Here is a 15,869-nt window from a genome sequence, read left to right on the forward strand (position 1 = left end):
TTTGGTGTCTCTTAAGTGTCGGTCAGCAGTAGGCCGCTGTTGGCCGAGCGACGTGCAGTCGCCTTACATGAAGCCCCGTGGGCAACGCCAGCGCCACCGTGGACAACAGCGCACTGTAGCCAGAGAGAGGAGCCGAAAGGCGCAATTCACAGTCGAGCCACGCTATCCCACAAGCTGTGCACTAGGTCAAGATTGTGCAGACGGCAAACCCTTGGTGGCCCGACGCTCGTCGTCGATCGTAAGGGCGAAACAGTCAAGAGATTTGGAAAACGGCAATGTGGACACCCACAGCAGCAGCGGTGTGCCAAATCCGATATCTGGTCAAGGGTTGCAAGATTCAGTATGATGAAGTGACAATTCGGAGACAGCTCACAAACGCCAAGCTGCCGCCTTCTTAGCTCAGTGGTAGAGCACTGGTCTCGTAAACCAGGTGTCGTGAGTTCGAACCTCACAGAAGGCATTCATTTTTTTTATCTTCCTGCAAGGAGCGGAGCTATCTCGAGCAGCATCTAACACAAGGCAGTACACTGAATGAGAGGGATGTTCTACAACCCATGACAAGTATTCCATTGGCCTCAGAGTTTTTCTGAATGCATAGGCAGAACAGTGGTTTGTTTGCATTTTGTAGTATAATGTCATGCTTGGCGATGTCATTCGTTTATGAGCCTCGCTACAGTGTGCATGCACGTTATCCATGTGAAGAGGCGTAAGCAGATGCTACCATTCTGCGAGATTCCTGCAGAAGGTATACGAATTAGTTTGATATACAGAGCACAAGTGAGCCAAAGTCGAGGCCTCCGTGGCGCAATCGGATAGCGCGTTCGGCTGTTAACCGAAAGGTTGGTGGTTCGAGCCCACCTGGGGGCGAAATCGTTTTAACTGGCACCTACGTGAGGACATACGTCAACTTTGTTAGAGATACACAGCTAGTGTGACAATTTGGCTGTGTTTGAGTGATGCCACAGAGCCTTATACACATTCAGCCAAGTGACACTGTAGGTAAAAACATGGCCCTACACAGACGTTCTACTGTTTTCCTATTTATTCGTCATGTGTGACACTGCAGTAGAGCGACGCCCACTACAAAAGACGTATTATTTACATTCAATTTCAGGGTATACGTCGCGAGTGCCATATGACAGGGCCTGTCTCTCGATGTCGATTTGTATTTGGTGTCTCTTAAGTGTCGGTCTGCAGTAGGCCGCTGTTGGCCGAGCGACGTGCAGTCGCCTTACATGCAGCCCCATGGGCAACGCCAGTGCCACTGTGGACAACAGCGCACTGTAGCCAGAGAGAGGAGCCGAAAGGCGCAATTCACAGTCGAGCCACGCTATCCCACAAGCTGTGCACTAGGTCAAGATTGTGCAGACGGCAAACCCTTGGTGGCCCGACGCTCGTCGTCGATCGTAAGGGCGAAACAGTCAAGAGATTTGGAAAACGGCAATGTGGACACCCCCAGCAGCAGCGGTGTGCCAAATCCGATATCTGGTCAAGGGTTGCAAGATTCAGTATGATGAAGTGACAATTCGGAGACAGCTCACAAACGCCAAGCTGCCGCCTTCTTAGCTCAGTGGTAGAGCACTGGTCTCGTAAACCAGGTGTCGTGAGTTCGAACCTCACAGAAGGCATTCATTTTTTTTATCTTCCTGCAAGGAGCGGAGCTATCTCGAGCTGCATCTAACACAAGGCAGTACACTGAATGAGAGGGATGTTCTACAACCCATGACAAGTATTCCATTGGCCTCAGAGTTTTTCTGAATGCATAGGCAGAACAGTGGTTTGTTTGCATTTTGTAGTATAATGTCATGCTTGGCGATGTCATTCGTTTATGAGCCTCGCTACAGTGTGCATGCACGTTATCCATGTGAAGAGGCGTAAGCAGATGCTACCATTCTGCGAGATTCCTGCAGAAGGTATACGAATTAGTTTGATATATAGAGCACAAGTGAGCCAAAGTCGAGGCCTCCGTGGCGCAATCGGATAGCGCGTTCGGCTGTTAACCGAAAGGTTGGTGGTTCGAGCCCACCTGGGGGCGAAATCGTTTTAACTGGCACCTACGTGAGGACATACGTCAACTTTGTTAGAGATACACAGCTAGTGTGACAATTTGGCTGTGTTTGAGTGATGCCACAGAGCCTTATACACATTCAGCCAAGTGACACTGTAGGTAAAAACATGGCCCTACACAGACGTTCTACTGTTTTCCTATTTATTCGTCATGTGTGACACTGCAGTAGAGCGACGCCCACTACAAAAGACGTATTATTTACATTCAATTTCAGGGTATTCGTCGCGAGTGCCATATGACAGGGCCTGTCTCTCGATGTCGATTTGTATTTGGTGTCTCTTAAGTGTCGGTCTGCAGTAGGCCGCTGTTGGCCGAGCGACGTGCAGTCGCCTTACATGCAGCCCCATGGGCAACGCCAGTGCCACTGTGGACAACAGCGCACTGTAGCCAGAGAGAGGAGCCGAAAGGCGCAATTCACAGTCGAGCCACGCTATCCCACAAGCTGTGCACTAGGTCAAGATTGTGCAGACGGCAAACCCTTGGTGGCCCGACGCTCGTCGTCGATCGTAAGGGCGAAACAGTCAAGAGATTTGGAAAACAGCAATGTGGACACCCCCAGCAGCAGCGGTGTGCCAAATCCGATATCTGGTCAAGGGTTGCAAGATTCAGTATGATGAAGTGACAATTCGGAGACAGCTCACAAACGCCAAGCTGCCGCCTTCTTAGCTCAGTGGTAGAGCACTGGTCTCGTAAACCAGGTGTCGTGAGTTCGAACCTCACAGAAGGCATTCATTTTTTTTACCTTCCTGCAAGGAGCGGAGCTATCTCGAGCAGCATCTAACACAAGGCAGTACACTGAATGAGAGGGATGTTCTACAACCCATGACAAGTATTCCATTGGCCTCAGAGTTTTTCTGAATGCATAGGCAGAACAGTAGTTTGTTTGCATTTTGTAGTATAATGTCATGCTTGGCGATGTCATTCGTTTATGAGCCTCGCTACAGTGTGCATGCACGTTATCCATGTGAAGAGGCGTAAGCAGATGCTACCATTCTGCGAGATTCCTGCAGAAGGTATACGAATTAGTTTGATATACAGAGCACAAGTGAGCCAAAGTCGAGGCCTCCGTGGCGCAATCGGATAGCGCGTTCGGCTGTTAACCGAAAGGTTGGTGGTTCGAGCCCACCTGGGGGCGAAATCGTTTTAACTGGCACCTACGTGAGGACATACGTCAACTTTGTTAGAGATTCACAGCTAGTGTGACAATTTGGCTGTGTTTGAGTGATGCCACAGAGCCTTATACACATTCAGCCAAGTGACACTGTAGGTAAAAACATGGCCCTACACAGACGTTCTACTGTTTTCCTATTTATTCGTCATGTGTGACACTGCAGTAGAGCGACGCCCACTGCGAAAGACGTATTATTTACATTCAATTTCAGGGTATACGTCGCGAGTGCCATATGACAGGGCCTGTCTCTCGATGTCGATTTGTATTTGGTGTCTCTTAAGTGTCGGTCTGCAGTAGGCCGCTGTTGGCCGAGCGACGTGCAGTCGCCTTACATGCAGCCCCATGGGCAACGCCAGTGCCACTGTGGACAACAGCGCACTGTAGCCAGAGAGAGGAGCCGAAAGGCGCAATTCACAGTCGAGCCACGCTATCCCACAAGCTGTGCACTAGGTCAAGATTGTGCAGACGGCAAACCCTTGGTGGCCCGACGCTCGTCGTCGATCGTAAGGGCGAAACAGTCAAGAGATTTGGAAAACGGCAATGTGGACACCCCCAGCAGCAGCGGTGTGCCAAATCCGATATCTGGTCAAGGGTTGCAAGATTCAGTATGATGAAGTGACAATTCGGAGACAGCTCGCAAACGCAAAGCTGCCGCCTTCTTAGCTCAGTGGTAGAGCACTGGTCTCGTAAACCAGGGGTTGTGAGTTCGAACCTCACAGAAGGCATTCATTTTTTTTACCTTCCTTCAAGGAGCGGAGCTATCTCGAGCAGCATCTAACACAAGGCAGTACACTGAATGAGAGGGATGTTCTACAACCCATGACAAGTATTCCATTGGCCTCAGAGTTTTTCTGAATGCATAGGCAGAACAGTGGTTTGTTTGCATTTTGTAGTATAATGTCATGCTTGGCGATGTCATTCGTTTATGAGCCTCGCTACAGTGTACATGCACGTTATCCATGTGAAGAGGCGTAAGCAGATGCTACCATTCTGCGAGATTCCTGCAGAAGGTATACGAATTAGTTTGATATACAGAGCACAAGTGAGCCAAAGTCGAGGCCTCCGTGGCGCAATCGGATAGCGCGTTCGGCTGTTAACCGAAAGGTTGGTGGTTCGAGCCCACCTGGGGGCGAAATCGTTTTAACTGGCACCTACGTGAGGACATACGTCAACTTTGTTAGAGATACACAGCTAGTGTGACAATTTGGCTGTGTTTGAGTGATGCCACAGAGCCTTATACACATTCAGCCAAGTGACACTGTAGGTAAAAACATGGCCCTACACAGACGTTCTACTGTTTTCCTATTTATTCGTCATGTGTGACACTGCAGTAGAGCGACGCCCACTACAAAAGACGTATTATTTACATTCAATTTCAGGGTATACGTCGCGAGTGCCATATGACAGGGCCTGTCTCTCGATGTCGATTTGTATTTGGTGTCTCTTAAGTGTCGGTCAGCAGTAGGCCGCTGTTGGCCGAGCGACGTGCAGTCGCCTTACATGAAGCCCCGTGGGCAACGCCAGCGCCACCGTGGACAACAGCGCACTGTAGCCAGAGAGAGGAGCCGAAAGGCGCAATTCACAGTCGAGCCACGCTATCCCACAAGCTGTGCACTAGGTCAAGATTGTGCAGACGGCAAACCCTTGGTGGCCCGACGCTCGTCGTCGATCGTAAGGGCGAAACAGTCAAGAGATTTGGAAAACGGCAATGTGGACACCCCCAGCAGCAGCGGTGTGCCAAATCCGATATCTGGTCAAGGGTTGCAAGATTCAGTATGATGAAGTGACAATTCGGAGACAGCTCACAAACGCCAAGCTGCCGCCTTCTTAGCTCAGTGGTAGAGCACTGGTCTCGTAAACCAGGTGTCGTGAGTTCGAACCTCACAGAAGGCATTCATTTTTTTTATCTTCCTGCAAGGAGCGGAGCTATCTCGAGCAGCATCTAACACAAGGCAGTACACTGAATGAGAGGGATGTTCTACAACCCATGACAAGTATTCCATTGGCCTCAGAGTTTTTCTGAATGCATAGGCAGAACAGTGGTTTGTTTGCATTTTGTAGTATAATGTCATGCTTGGCGATGTCATTCGTTTATGAGCCTCGCTACAGTGTGCATGCACGTTATCCATGTGAAGAGGCGTAAGCAGATGCTACCATTCTGCGAGATTCCTGCAGAAGGTATACGAATTAGTTTGATATACAGAGCACAAGTGAGCCAAAGTCGAGGCCTCCGTGGCGCAATCGGATAGCGCGTTCGGCTGTTAACCGAAAGGTTGGTGGTTCGAGCCCACCTGGGGGCGAAATCGTTTTAACTGGCACCTACGTGAGGACATACGTCAACTTTGTTAGAGATACACAGCTAGTGTGACAATTTGGCTGTGTTTGAGTGATGCCACAGAGCCTTATACACATTCAGCCAAGTGACACTGTAGGTAAAAACATGGCCCTACACAGACGTTCTACTGTTTTCCTATTTATTCGTCATGTGTGACACTGCAGTAGAGCGACGCCCACTACAAAAGACGTATTATTTACATTCAATTTCAGGGTATACGTCGCGAGTGCCATATGACAGGGCCTGTCTCTCGATGTCGATTTGTATTTGGTGTCTCTTAAGTGTCGGTCAGCAGTAGGCCGCTGTTGGCCGAGCGACGTGCAGTCGCCTTACATGAAGCCCCGTGGGCAACGCCAGCGCCACCGTGGACAACAGCGCACTGTAGCCAGAGAGAGGAGCCGAAAGGCGCAATTCACAGTCGAGCCACGCTATCCCACAAGCTGTGCACTAGGTCAAGATTGTGCAGACGGCAAACCCTTGGTGGCCCGACGCTCGTCGTCGATCGTAAGGGGGAAACAGTCAAGAGATTTGGAAAACGGCAATGTGGACACCCCCAGCAGCAGCGGTGTGCCAAATCCGATATCTGGTCAAGGGTTGCAAGATTCAGTATGATGAAGTGACAATTCGGAGACAGCTCACAAACGCCAAGCTGCCGCCTTCTTAGCTCAGTGGTAGAGCACTGGTCTCGTAAACCAGGTGTCGTGAGTTCGAACCTCACAGAAGGCATTCATTTTTTTTATCTTCCTGCAAGGAGCGGAGCTATCTCGAGCAGCATCTAACACAAGGCAGTACACTGAATGAGAGGGATGTTCTACAACCCATGACAAGTATTCCATTGGCCTCAGAGTTTTTCTGAATGCATAGGCAGAACAGTGGTTTGTTTGCATTTTGTAGTATAATGTCATGCTTGGCGATGTCATTCGTTTATGAGCCTCGCTACAGTGTGCATGCACGTTATCCATGTGAAGAGGCGTAAGCAGATGCTACCATTCTGCGAGATTCCTGCAGAAGGTATACGAATTAGTTTGATATACAGAGCACAAGTGAGCCAAAGTCGAGGCCTCCGTGGCGCAATCGGATAGCGCGTTCGGCTGTTAACCGAAAGGTTGGTGGTTCGAGCCCACCTGGGGGCGAAATCGTTTTAACTGGCACCTACGTGAGGACATACGTCAACTTTGTTAGAGATACACAGCTAGTGTGACAATTTGGCTGTGTTTGAGTGATGCCACAGAGCCTTATACACATTCAGCCAAGTGACACTGTAGGTAAAAACATGGCCCTACACAGACGTTCTACTGTTTTCCTATTTATTCGTCATGTGTGACACTGCAGTAGAGCGACGCCCACTACAAAAGACGTATTATTTACATTCAATTTCAGGGTATACGTCGCGAGTGCCATATGACAGGGCCTGTCTCTCGATGTCGATTTGTATTTGGTGTCTCTTAAGTGTCGGTCAGCAGTAGGCCGCTGTTGGCCGAGCGACGTGCAGTCGCCTTACATGAAGCCCCGTGGGCAACGCCAGCGCCACCGTGGACAACAGCGCACTGTAGCCAGAGAGAGGAGCCGAAAGGCGCAATTCACAGTCGAGCCACGCTATCCCACAAGCTGTGCACTAGGTCAAGATTGTGCAGACGGCAAACCCTTGGTGGCCCGACGCTCGTCGTCGATCGTAAGGGCGAAACAGTCAAGAGATTTGGAAAACGGCAATGTGGACACCCCCAGCAGCAGCGGTGTGCCAAATCCGATATCTGGTCAAGGGTTGCAAGATTCAGTATGATGAAGTGACAATTCGGAGACAGCTCACAAACGCCAAGCTGCCGCCTTCTTAGCTCAGTGGTAGAGCACTGGTCTCGTAAACCAGGTGTCGTGAGTTCGAACCTCACAGAAGGCATTCATTTTTTTTATCTTCCTGCAAGGAGCGGAGCTATCTCGAGCAGCATCTAACACAAGGCAGTACACTGAATGAGAGGGATGTTCTACAACCCATGACAAGTATTCCATTGGCCTCAGAGTTTTTCTGAATGCATAGGCAGAACAGTGGTTTGTTTGCATTTTGTAGTATAATGTCATGCTTGGCGATGTCATTCGTTTATGAGCCTCGCTACAGTGTGCATGCACGTTATCCATGTGAAGAGGCGTAAGCAGATGCTACCATTCTGCGAGATTCCTGCAGAAGGTATACGAATTAGTTTGATATACAGAGCACAAGTGAGCCAAAGTCGAGGCCTCCGTGGCGCAATCGGATAGCGCGTTCGGCTGTTAACCGAAAGGTTGGTGGTTCGAGCCCACCTGGGGGCGAAATCGTTTTAACTGGCACCTACGTGAGGACATACGTCAACTTTGTTAGAGATACACAGCTAGTGTGACAATTTGGCTGTGTTTGAGTGATGCCACAGAGCCTTATACACATTCAGCCAAGTGACACTGTAGGTAAAAACATGGCCCTACACAGACGTTCTACTGTTTTCCTATTTATTCGTCATGTGTGACACTGCAGTAGAGCGACGCCCACTACAAAAGACGTATTATTTACATTCAATTTCAGGGTATACGTCGCGAGTGCCATATGACAGGGCCTGTCTCTCGATGTCGATTTGTATTTGGTGTCTCTTAAGTGTCGGTCAGCAGTAGGCCGCTGTTGGCCGAGCGACGTGCAGTCGCCTTACATGAAGCCCCGTGGGCAACGCCAGCGCCACCGTGGACAACAGCGCACTGTAGCCAGAGAGAGGAGCCGAAAGGCGCAATTCACAGTCGAGCCACGCTATCCCACAAGCTGTGCACTAGGTCAAGATTGTGCAGACGGCAAACCCTTGGTGGCCCGACGCTCGTCGTCGATCGTAAGGGCGAAACAGTCAAGAGATTTGGAAAACGGCAATGTGGACACCCCCAGCAGCAGCGGTGTGCCAAATCCGATATCTGGTCAAGGGTTGCAAGATTCAGTATGATGAAGTGACAATTCGGAGACAGCTCACAAACGCCAAGCTGCCGCCTTCTTAGCTCAGTGGTAGAGCACTGGTCTCGTAAACCAGGTGTCGTGAGTTCGAACCTCACAGAAGGCATTCATTTTTTTTATCTTCCTGCAAGGAGCGGAGCTATCTCGAGCAGCATCTAACACAAGGCAGTACACTGAATGAGAGGGATGTTCTACAACCCATGACAAGTATTCCATTGGCCTCAGAGTTTTTCTGAATGCATAGGCAGAACAGTGGTTTGTTTGCATTTTGTAGTATAATGTCATGCTTGGCGATGTCATTCGTTTATGAGCCTCGCTACAGTGTGCATGCACGTTATCCATGTGAAGAGGCGTAAGCAGATGCTACCATTCTGCGAGATTCCTGCAGAAGGTATACGAATTAGTTTGATATACAGAGCACAAGTGAGCCAAAGTCGAGGCCTCCGTGGCGCAATCGGATAGCGCGTTCGGCTGTTAACCGAAAGGTTGGTGGTTCGAGCCCACCTGGGGGCGAAATCGTTTTAACTGGCACCTACGTGAGGACATACGTCAACTTTGTTAGAGATACACAGCTAGTGTGACAATTTGGCTGTGTTTGAGTGATGCCACAGAGCCTTATACACATTCAGCCAAGTGACACTGTAGGTAAAAACATGGCCCTACACAGACGTTCTACTGTTTTCCTATTTATTCGTCATGTGTGACACTGCAGTAGAGCGACGCCCACTACAAAAGACGTATTATTTACATTCAATTTCAGGGTATACGTCGCGAGTGCCATATGACAGGGCCTGTCTCTCGATGTCGATTTGTATTTGGTGTCTCTTAAGTGTCGGTCAGCAGTAGGCCGCTGTTGGCCGAGCGACGTGCAGTCGCCTTACATGAAGCCCCGTGGGCAACGCCAGCGCCACCGTGGACAACAGCGCACTGTAGCCAGAGAGAGGAGCCGAAAGGCGCAATTCACAGTCGAGCCACGCTATCCCACAAGCTGTGCACTAGGTCAAGATTGTGCAGACGGCAAACCCTTGGTGGCCCGACGCTCGTCGTCGATCGTAAGGGCGAAACAGTCAAGAGATTTGGAAAACGGCAATGTGGACACCCCCAGCAGCAGCGGTGTGCCAAATCCGATATCTGGTCAAGGGTTGCAAGATTCAGTATGATGAAGTGACAATTCGGAGACAGCTCACAAACGCCAAGCTGCCGCCTTCTTAGCTCAGTGGTAGAGCACTGGTCTCGTAAACCAGGTGTCGTGAGTTCGAACCTCACAGAAGGCATTCATTTTTTTTATCTTCCTGCAAGGAGCGGAGCTATCTCGAGCAGCATCTAACACAAGGCAGTACACTGAATGAGAGGGATGTTCTACAACCCATGACAAGTATTCCATTGGCCTCAGAGTTTTTCTGAATGCATAGGCAGAACAGTGGTTTGTTTGCATTTTGTAGTATAATGTCATGCTTGGCGATGTCATTCGTTTATGAGCCTCGCTACAGTGTGCATGCACGTTATCCATGTGAAGAGGCGTAAGCAGATGCTACCATTCTGCGAGATTCCTGCAGAAGGTATACGAATTAGTTTGATATACAGAGCACAAGTGAGCCAAAGTCGAGGCCTCCGTGGCGCAATCGGATAGCGCGTTCGGCTGTTAACCGAAAGGTTGGTGGTTCGAGCCCACCTGGGGGCGAAATCGTTTTAACTGGCACCTACGTGAGGACATACGTCAACTTTGTTAGAGATACACAGCTAGTGTGACAATTTGGCTGTGTTTGAGTGATGCCACAGAGCCTTATACACATTCAGCCAAGTGACACTGTAGGTAAAAACATGGCCCTACACAGACGTTCTACTGTTTTCCTATTTATTCGTCATGTGTGACACTGCAGTAGAGCGACGCCCACTACAAAAGACGTATTATTTACATTCAATTTCAGGGTATACGTCGCGAGTGCCATATGACAGGGCCTGTCTCTCGATGTCGATTTGTATTTGGTGTCTCTTAAGTGTCGGTCAGCAGTAGGCCGCTGTTGGCCGAGCGACGTGCAGTCGCCTTACATGAAGCCCCGTGGGCAACGCCAGCGCCACCGTGGACAACAGCGCACTGTAGCCAGAGAGAGGAGCCGAAAGGCGCAATTCACAGTCGAGCCACGCTATCCCACAAGCTGTGCACTAGGTCAAGATTGTGCAGACGGCAAACCCTTGGTGGCCCGACGCTCGTCGTCGATCGTAAGGGCGAAACAGTCAAGAGATTTGGAAAACGGCAATGTGGACACCCCCAGCAGCAGCGGTGTGCCAAATCCGATATCTGGTCAAGGGTTGCAAGATTCAGTATGATGAAGTGACAATTCGGAGACAGCTCACAAACGCCAAGCTGCCGCCTTCTTAGCTCAGTGGTAGAGCACTGGTCTCGTAAACCAGGTGTCGTGAGTTCGAACCTCACAGAAGGCATTCATTTTTTTTATCTTCCTGCAAGGAGCGGAGCTATCTCGAGCAGCATCTAACACAAGGCAGTACACTGAATGAGAGGGATGTTCTACAACCCATGACAAGTATTCCATTGGCCTCAGAGTTTTTCTGAATGCATAGGCAGAACAGTGGTTTGTTTGCATTTTGTAGTATAATGTCATGCTTGGCGATGTCATTCGTTTATGAGCCTCGCTACAGTGTGCATGCACGTTATCCATGTGAAGAGGCGTAAGCAGATGCTACCATTCTGCGAGATTCCTGCAGAAGGTATACGAATTAGTTTGATATACAGAGCACAAGTGAGCCAAAGTCGAGGCCTCCGTGGCGCAATCGGATAGCGCGTTCGGCTGTTAACCGAAAGGTTGGTGGTTCGAGCCCACCTGGGGGCGAAATCGTTTTAACTGGCACCTACGTGAGGACATACGTCAACTTTGTTAGAGATACACAGCTAGTGTGACAATTTGGCTGTGTTTGAGTGATGCCACAGAGCCTTATACACATTCAGCCAAGTGACACTGTAGGTAAAAACATGGCCCTACACAGACGTTCTACTGTTTTCCTATTTATTCGTCATGTGTGACACTGCAGTAGAGCGACGCCCACTACAAAAGACGTATTATTTACATTCAATTTCAGGGTATACGTCGCGAGTGCCATATGACAGGGCCTGTCTCTCGATGTCGATTTGTATTTGGTGTCTCTTAAGTGTCGGTCAGCAGTAGGCCGCTGTTGGCCGAGCGACGTGCAGTCGCCTTACATGAAGCCCCGTGGGCAACGCCAGCGCCACCGTGGACAACAGCGCACTGTAGCCAGAGAGAGGAGCCGAAAGGCGCAATTCACAGTCGAGCCACGCTATCCCACAAGCTGTGCACTAGGTCAAGATTGTGCAGACGGCAAACCCTTGGTGGCCCGACGCTCGTCGTCGATCGTAAGGGGGAAACAGTCAAGAGATTTGGAAAACGGCAATGTGGACACCCCCAGCAGCAGCGGTGTGCCAAATCCGATATCTGGTCAAGGGTTGCAAGATTCAGTATGATGAAGTGACAATTCGGAGACAGCTCACAAACGCAAAGCTGCCGCCTTCTTAGCTCCGTGGTAGAGCACTGGTCTCGTAAACCAGGGGTCGTGAGTTCGAACCTCACAGAAGGCATTCATTTTTTTTACCTTCCTGCAGGGAGCGCAGCTATCTCGAGCAGCATCTAACACAAGGCAGTACACTGAATGAGAGGGATGTTCTACAACCCATGACAAGTATTCCATTGGCCTCAGAGTTTTTCTGAATGCATAGGCAGAACAGTGGTTTGTTTGCATTTTGTAGTATAATGTCATGCTTGGCGATGTCATTCGTTTATGAGCCTCGCTACAGTGTGCATGCACGTTATCCATGTGAAGAGGCGTAAGCAGATGCTACCATTCTGCGAGATTCCTGCAGAAGGTATACGAATTAGTTTGATATACAGAGCAAAAGTGAACCAAAGTCGAGGCCTCCGTGGCGCAATCGGCTAGCGCGTTCGGCTGTTAACCGAAAGGTTGGTGGTTCGAGCCCACCCGGGGGCGAAATCGTTTTAACTGGCACCTACGTGAGGACATACGTCAACTTTGTTAGAGATACACAGCTAGTGTGACAATTTGGCTGTGTTTGAGTGATGCCACAGAGCCTTATACACATTCAGCCAAGTGACACTGTAGGTAAAAACATGGCCCTACACAGACGTTCTACTGTTTTCCTATTTATTCGTCATGTGTGACACTGCAGTAGAGCGACGCTCACTACAAAAGCCGTATTATTTACATTCAATTTCAGGGTATACGTCGCGAGTGCCATATGACAGGGCCTGTCTCTCGATGTCGATTTGTATTTGGTGTCTCTTAAGTGTCGGTCAGCAGTAGGCCGCTGTTGGCCGAGCGACGTGCAGTCGCCTTACATGAAGCCCCGTGGGCAACGCCAGCGCCACCGTGGACAACAGCGCACTGTAGCCAGAGAGAGGAGCCGAAAGGCGCAATTCACAGTCGAGCCACGCTATCCCACAAGCTGTGCACTAGGTCAAGATTGTGCAGACGGCAAACCCTTGGTGGCCCGACGCTCGTCGTCGATCGTAAGGGCGAAACAGTCAAGAGATTTGGAAAACGGCAATGTGGACACCCACAGCAGCAGCGGTGTGCCAAATCCGATATCTGGTCAAGGGTTGCAAGATTCAGTATGATGAAGTGACAATTCGGAGACAGCTCACAAACGCCAAGCTGCCGCCTTCTTAGCTCAGTGGTAGAGCACTGGTCTCGTAAACCAGGTGTCGTGAGTTCGAACCTCACAGAAGGCATTCATTTTTTTTATCTTCCTGCAAGGAGCGGAGCTATCTCGAGCAGCATCTAACACAAGGCAGTACACTGAATGAGAGGGATGTTCTACAACCCATGACAAGTATTCCATTGGCCTCAGAGTTTTTCTGAATGCATAGGCAGAACAGTGGTTTGTTTGCATTTTGTAGTATAATGTCATGCTTGGCGATGTCATTCGTTTATGAGCCTCGCTACAGTGTGCATGCACGTTATCCATGTGAAGAGGCGTAAGCAGATGCTACCATTCTGCGAGATTCCTGCAGAAGGTATACGAATTAGTTTGATATACAGAGCACAAGTGAGCCAAAGTCGAGGCCTCCGTGGCGCAATCGGATAGCGCGTTCGGCTGTTAACCGAAAGGTTGGTGGTTCGAGCCCACCTGGGGGCGAAATCGTTTTAACTGGCACCTACGTGAGGACATACGTCAACTTTGTTAGAGATACACAGCTAGTGTGACAATTTGGCTGTGTTTGAGTGATGCCACAGAGCCTTATACACATTCAGCCAAGTGACACTGTAGGTAAAAACATGGCCCTACACAGACGTTCTACTGTTTTCCTATTTATTCGTCATGTGTGACACTGCAGTAGAGCGACGCCCACTACAAAAGACGTATTATTTACATTCAATTTCAGGGTATTCGTCGCGAGTGCCATATGACAGGGCCTGTCTCTCGATGTCGATTTGTATTTGGTGTCTCTTAAGTGTCGGTCTGCAGTAGGCCGCTGTTGGCCGAGCGACGTGCAGTCGCCTTACATGCAGCCCCATGGGCAACGCCAGTGCCACTGTGGACAACAGCGCACTGTAGCCAGAGAGAGGAGCCGAAAGGCGCAATTCACAGTCGAGCCACGCTATCCCACAAGCTGTGCACTAGGTCAAGATTGTGCAGACGGCAAACCCTTGGTGGCCCGACGCTCGTCGTCGATCGTAAGGGCGAAACAGTCAAGAGATTTGGAAAACAGCAATGTGGACACCCCCAGCAGCAGCGGTGTGCCAAATCCGATATCTGGTCAAGGGTTGCAAGATTCAGTATGATGAAGTGACAATTCGGAGACAGCTCACAAACGCCAAGCTGCCGCCTTCTTAGCTCAGTGGTAGAGCACTGGTCTCGTAAACCAGGTGTCGTGAGTTCGAACCTCACAGAAGGCATTCATTTTTTTTACCTTCCTGCAAGGAGCGGAGCTATCTCGAGCAGCATCTAACACAAGGCAGTACACTGAATGAGAGGGATGTTCTACAACCCATGACAAGTATTCCATTGGCCTCAGAGTTTTTCTGAATGCATAGGCAGAACAGTAGTTTGTTTGCATTTTGTAGTATAATGTCATGCTTGGCGATGTCATTCGTTTATGAGCCTCGCTACAGTGTGCATGCACGTTATCCATGTGAAGAGGCGTAAGCAGATGCTACCATTCTGCGAGATTCCTGCAGAAGGTATACGAATTAGTTTGATATACAGAGCACAAGTGAGCCAAAGTCGAGGCCTCCGTGGCGCAATCGGATAGCGCGTTCGGCTGTTAACCGAAAGGTTGGTGGTTCGAGCCCACCTGGGGGCGAAATCGTTTTAACTGGCACCTACGTGAGGACATACGTCAACTTTGTTAGAGATTCACAGCTAGTGTGACAATTTGGCTGTGTTTGAGTGATGCCACAGAGCCTTATACACATTCAGCCAAGTGACACTGTAGGTAAAAACATGGCCCTACACAGACGTTCTACTGTTTTCCTATTTATTCGTCATGTGTGACACTGCAGTAGAGCGACGCCCACTGCGAAAGACGTATTATTTACATTCAATTTCAGGGTATACGTCGCGAGTGCCATATGACAGGGCCTGTCTCTCGATGTCGATTTGTATTTGGTGTCTCTTAAGTGTCGGTCTGCAGTAGGCCGCTGTTGGCCGAGCGACGTGCAGTCGCCTTACATGCAGCCCCATGGGCAACGCCAGTGCCACTGTGGACAACAGCGCACTGTAGCCAGAGAGAGGAGCCGAAAGGCGCAATTCACAGTCGAGCCACGCTATCCCACAAGCTGTGCACTAGGTCAAGATTGTGCAGACGGCAAACCCTTGGTGGCCCGACGCTCGTCGTCGATCGTAAGGGCGAAACAGTCAAGAGATTTGGAAAACGGCAATGTGGACACCCCCAGCAGCAGCGGTGTGCCAAATCCGATATCTGGTCAAGGGTTGCAAGATTCAGTATGATGAAGTGACAATTCGGAGACAGCTCACAAACGCAAAGCTGCCGCCTTCTTAGCTCAGTGGTAGAGCACTGGTCTCGTAAACCAGGGGTTGTGAGTTCGAACATCACAGAAGGCATTCATTTTTTTTACCTTCCTTCAAGGAGCGGAGCTATCTCGAGCAGCATCTAACACAAGGCAGTACACTGAATGAGAGGGATGTTCTACAACCCATGACAAGTATTCCATTGGCCTCAGAGTTTTTCTGAATGCATAGGCAGAACAGTGGTTTGTTTGCATTTTGTAGTATAATGTCATGCTTGGCGATGTCATTCGTTTATGAGCCTCGCTACAGTGTGCATGC

At 49.8% G+C, this 15,869-nt stretch overlaps 27 non-coding genes across 27 annotated transcripts; all 27 read left to right on the forward strand.

The window, feature by feature from the left end:
• The first annotated feature begins 388 nt into the window (after nucleotides 1-388).
• Nucleotides 389-460, forward strand: Trnat-cgu. Its single transcript has one exon. It is a non-coding gene; the product is annotated as a tRNA-Thr (tRNA).
• Nucleotides 461-793: 333 nt separating this feature from the next.
• Nucleotides 794-867, forward strand: Trnan-guu. The gene has a single exon. It is a non-coding gene; the product is annotated as a tRNA-Asn (tRNA).
• Nucleotides 868-1,556: 689 nt separating this feature from the next.
• Trnat-cgu lies at nucleotides 1,557-1,628 on the forward strand. Its single transcript has one exon. It is a non-coding gene; the product is annotated as a tRNA-Thr (tRNA).
• Nucleotides 1,629-1,961: 333 nt separating this feature from the next.
• Nucleotides 1,962-2,035, forward strand: Trnan-guu. Its single transcript has one exon. It is a non-coding gene; the product is annotated as a tRNA-Asn (tRNA).
• Nucleotides 2,036-2,724: 689 nt separating this feature from the next.
• Trnat-cgu lies at nucleotides 2,725-2,796 on the forward strand. The gene has a single exon. It is a non-coding gene; the product is annotated as a tRNA-Thr (tRNA).
• A 333-nt stretch (nucleotides 2,797-3,129) lies between these two features.
• Trnan-guu lies at nucleotides 3,130-3,203 on the forward strand. Its single transcript has one exon. It is a non-coding gene; the product is annotated as a tRNA-Asn (tRNA).
• Nucleotides 3,204-3,892: 689 nt separating this feature from the next.
• Trnat-cgu lies at nucleotides 3,893-3,964 on the forward strand. The gene has a single exon. It is a non-coding gene; the product is annotated as a tRNA-Thr (tRNA).
• Nucleotides 3,965-4,297: 333 nt separating this feature from the next.
• Nucleotides 4,298-4,371, forward strand: Trnan-guu. The gene has a single exon. It is a non-coding gene; the product is annotated as a tRNA-Asn (tRNA).
• Nucleotides 4,372-5,060: 689 nt separating this feature from the next.
• Trnat-cgu lies at nucleotides 5,061-5,132 on the forward strand. Its single transcript has one exon. It is a non-coding gene; the product is annotated as a tRNA-Thr (tRNA).
• Nucleotides 5,133-5,465: 333 nt separating this feature from the next.
• Trnan-guu lies at nucleotides 5,466-5,539 on the forward strand. Its single transcript has one exon. It is a non-coding gene; the product is annotated as a tRNA-Asn (tRNA).
• A 689-nt stretch (nucleotides 5,540-6,228) lies between these two features.
• Trnat-cgu lies at nucleotides 6,229-6,300 on the forward strand. The gene has a single exon. It is a non-coding gene; the product is annotated as a tRNA-Thr (tRNA).
• A 333-nt stretch (nucleotides 6,301-6,633) lies between these two features.
• On the forward strand, nucleotides 6,634-6,707 carry Trnan-guu. The gene has a single exon. It is a non-coding gene; the product is annotated as a tRNA-Asn (tRNA).
• A 689-nt stretch (nucleotides 6,708-7,396) lies between these two features.
• Nucleotides 7,397-7,468, forward strand: Trnat-cgu. Its single transcript has one exon. It is a non-coding gene; the product is annotated as a tRNA-Thr (tRNA).
• A 333-nt stretch (nucleotides 7,469-7,801) lies between these two features.
• On the forward strand, nucleotides 7,802-7,875 carry Trnan-guu. Its single transcript has one exon. It is a non-coding gene; the product is annotated as a tRNA-Asn (tRNA).
• Nucleotides 7,876-8,564: 689 nt separating this feature from the next.
• Nucleotides 8,565-8,636, forward strand: Trnat-cgu. The gene has a single exon. It is a non-coding gene; the product is annotated as a tRNA-Thr (tRNA).
• Nucleotides 8,637-8,969: 333 nt separating this feature from the next.
• Trnan-guu lies at nucleotides 8,970-9,043 on the forward strand. The gene has a single exon. It is a non-coding gene; the product is annotated as a tRNA-Asn (tRNA).
• A 689-nt stretch (nucleotides 9,044-9,732) lies between these two features.
• On the forward strand, nucleotides 9,733-9,804 carry Trnat-cgu. Its single transcript has one exon. It is a non-coding gene; the product is annotated as a tRNA-Thr (tRNA).
• Nucleotides 9,805-10,137: 333 nt separating this feature from the next.
• Nucleotides 10,138-10,211, forward strand: Trnan-guu. The gene has a single exon. It is a non-coding gene; the product is annotated as a tRNA-Asn (tRNA).
• Nucleotides 10,212-10,900: 689 nt separating this feature from the next.
• On the forward strand, nucleotides 10,901-10,972 carry Trnat-cgu. Its single transcript has one exon. It is a non-coding gene; the product is annotated as a tRNA-Thr (tRNA).
• A 333-nt stretch (nucleotides 10,973-11,305) lies between these two features.
• On the forward strand, nucleotides 11,306-11,379 carry Trnan-guu. The gene has a single exon. It is a non-coding gene; the product is annotated as a tRNA-Asn (tRNA).
• A 689-nt stretch (nucleotides 11,380-12,068) lies between these two features.
• Nucleotides 12,069-12,140, forward strand: Trnat-cgu. Its single transcript has one exon. It is a non-coding gene; the product is annotated as a tRNA-Thr (tRNA).
• A 333-nt stretch (nucleotides 12,141-12,473) lies between these two features.
• Nucleotides 12,474-12,547, forward strand: Trnan-guu. The gene has a single exon. It is a non-coding gene; the product is annotated as a tRNA-Asn (tRNA).
• A 689-nt stretch (nucleotides 12,548-13,236) lies between these two features.
• Nucleotides 13,237-13,308, forward strand: Trnat-cgu. Its single transcript has one exon. It is a non-coding gene; the product is annotated as a tRNA-Thr (tRNA).
• A 333-nt stretch (nucleotides 13,309-13,641) lies between these two features.
• On the forward strand, nucleotides 13,642-13,715 carry Trnan-guu. The gene has a single exon. It is a non-coding gene; the product is annotated as a tRNA-Asn (tRNA).
• A 689-nt stretch (nucleotides 13,716-14,404) lies between these two features.
• Trnat-cgu lies at nucleotides 14,405-14,476 on the forward strand. The gene has a single exon. It is a non-coding gene; the product is annotated as a tRNA-Thr (tRNA).
• A 333-nt stretch (nucleotides 14,477-14,809) lies between these two features.
• Nucleotides 14,810-14,883, forward strand: Trnan-guu. Its single transcript has one exon. It is a non-coding gene; the product is annotated as a tRNA-Asn (tRNA).
• Nucleotides 14,884-15,572: 689 nt separating this feature from the next.
• Nucleotides 15,573-15,644, forward strand: Trnat-cgu. Its single transcript has one exon. It is a non-coding gene; the product is annotated as a tRNA-Thr (tRNA).
• Nucleotides 15,645-15,869: the final 225 nt, after the last annotated feature.

The sequence above is a fragment of the Schistocerca piceifrons genome, chromosome 5 (assembly GCF_021461385.2).
Source record: "Schistocerca piceifrons isolate TAMUIC-IGC-003096 chromosome 5, iqSchPice1.1, whole genome shotgun sequence".
In the NCBI taxonomy this organism is placed as follows: Eukaryota; Metazoa; Arthropoda; class Insecta; order Orthoptera; family Acrididae; genus Schistocerca; species Schistocerca piceifrons.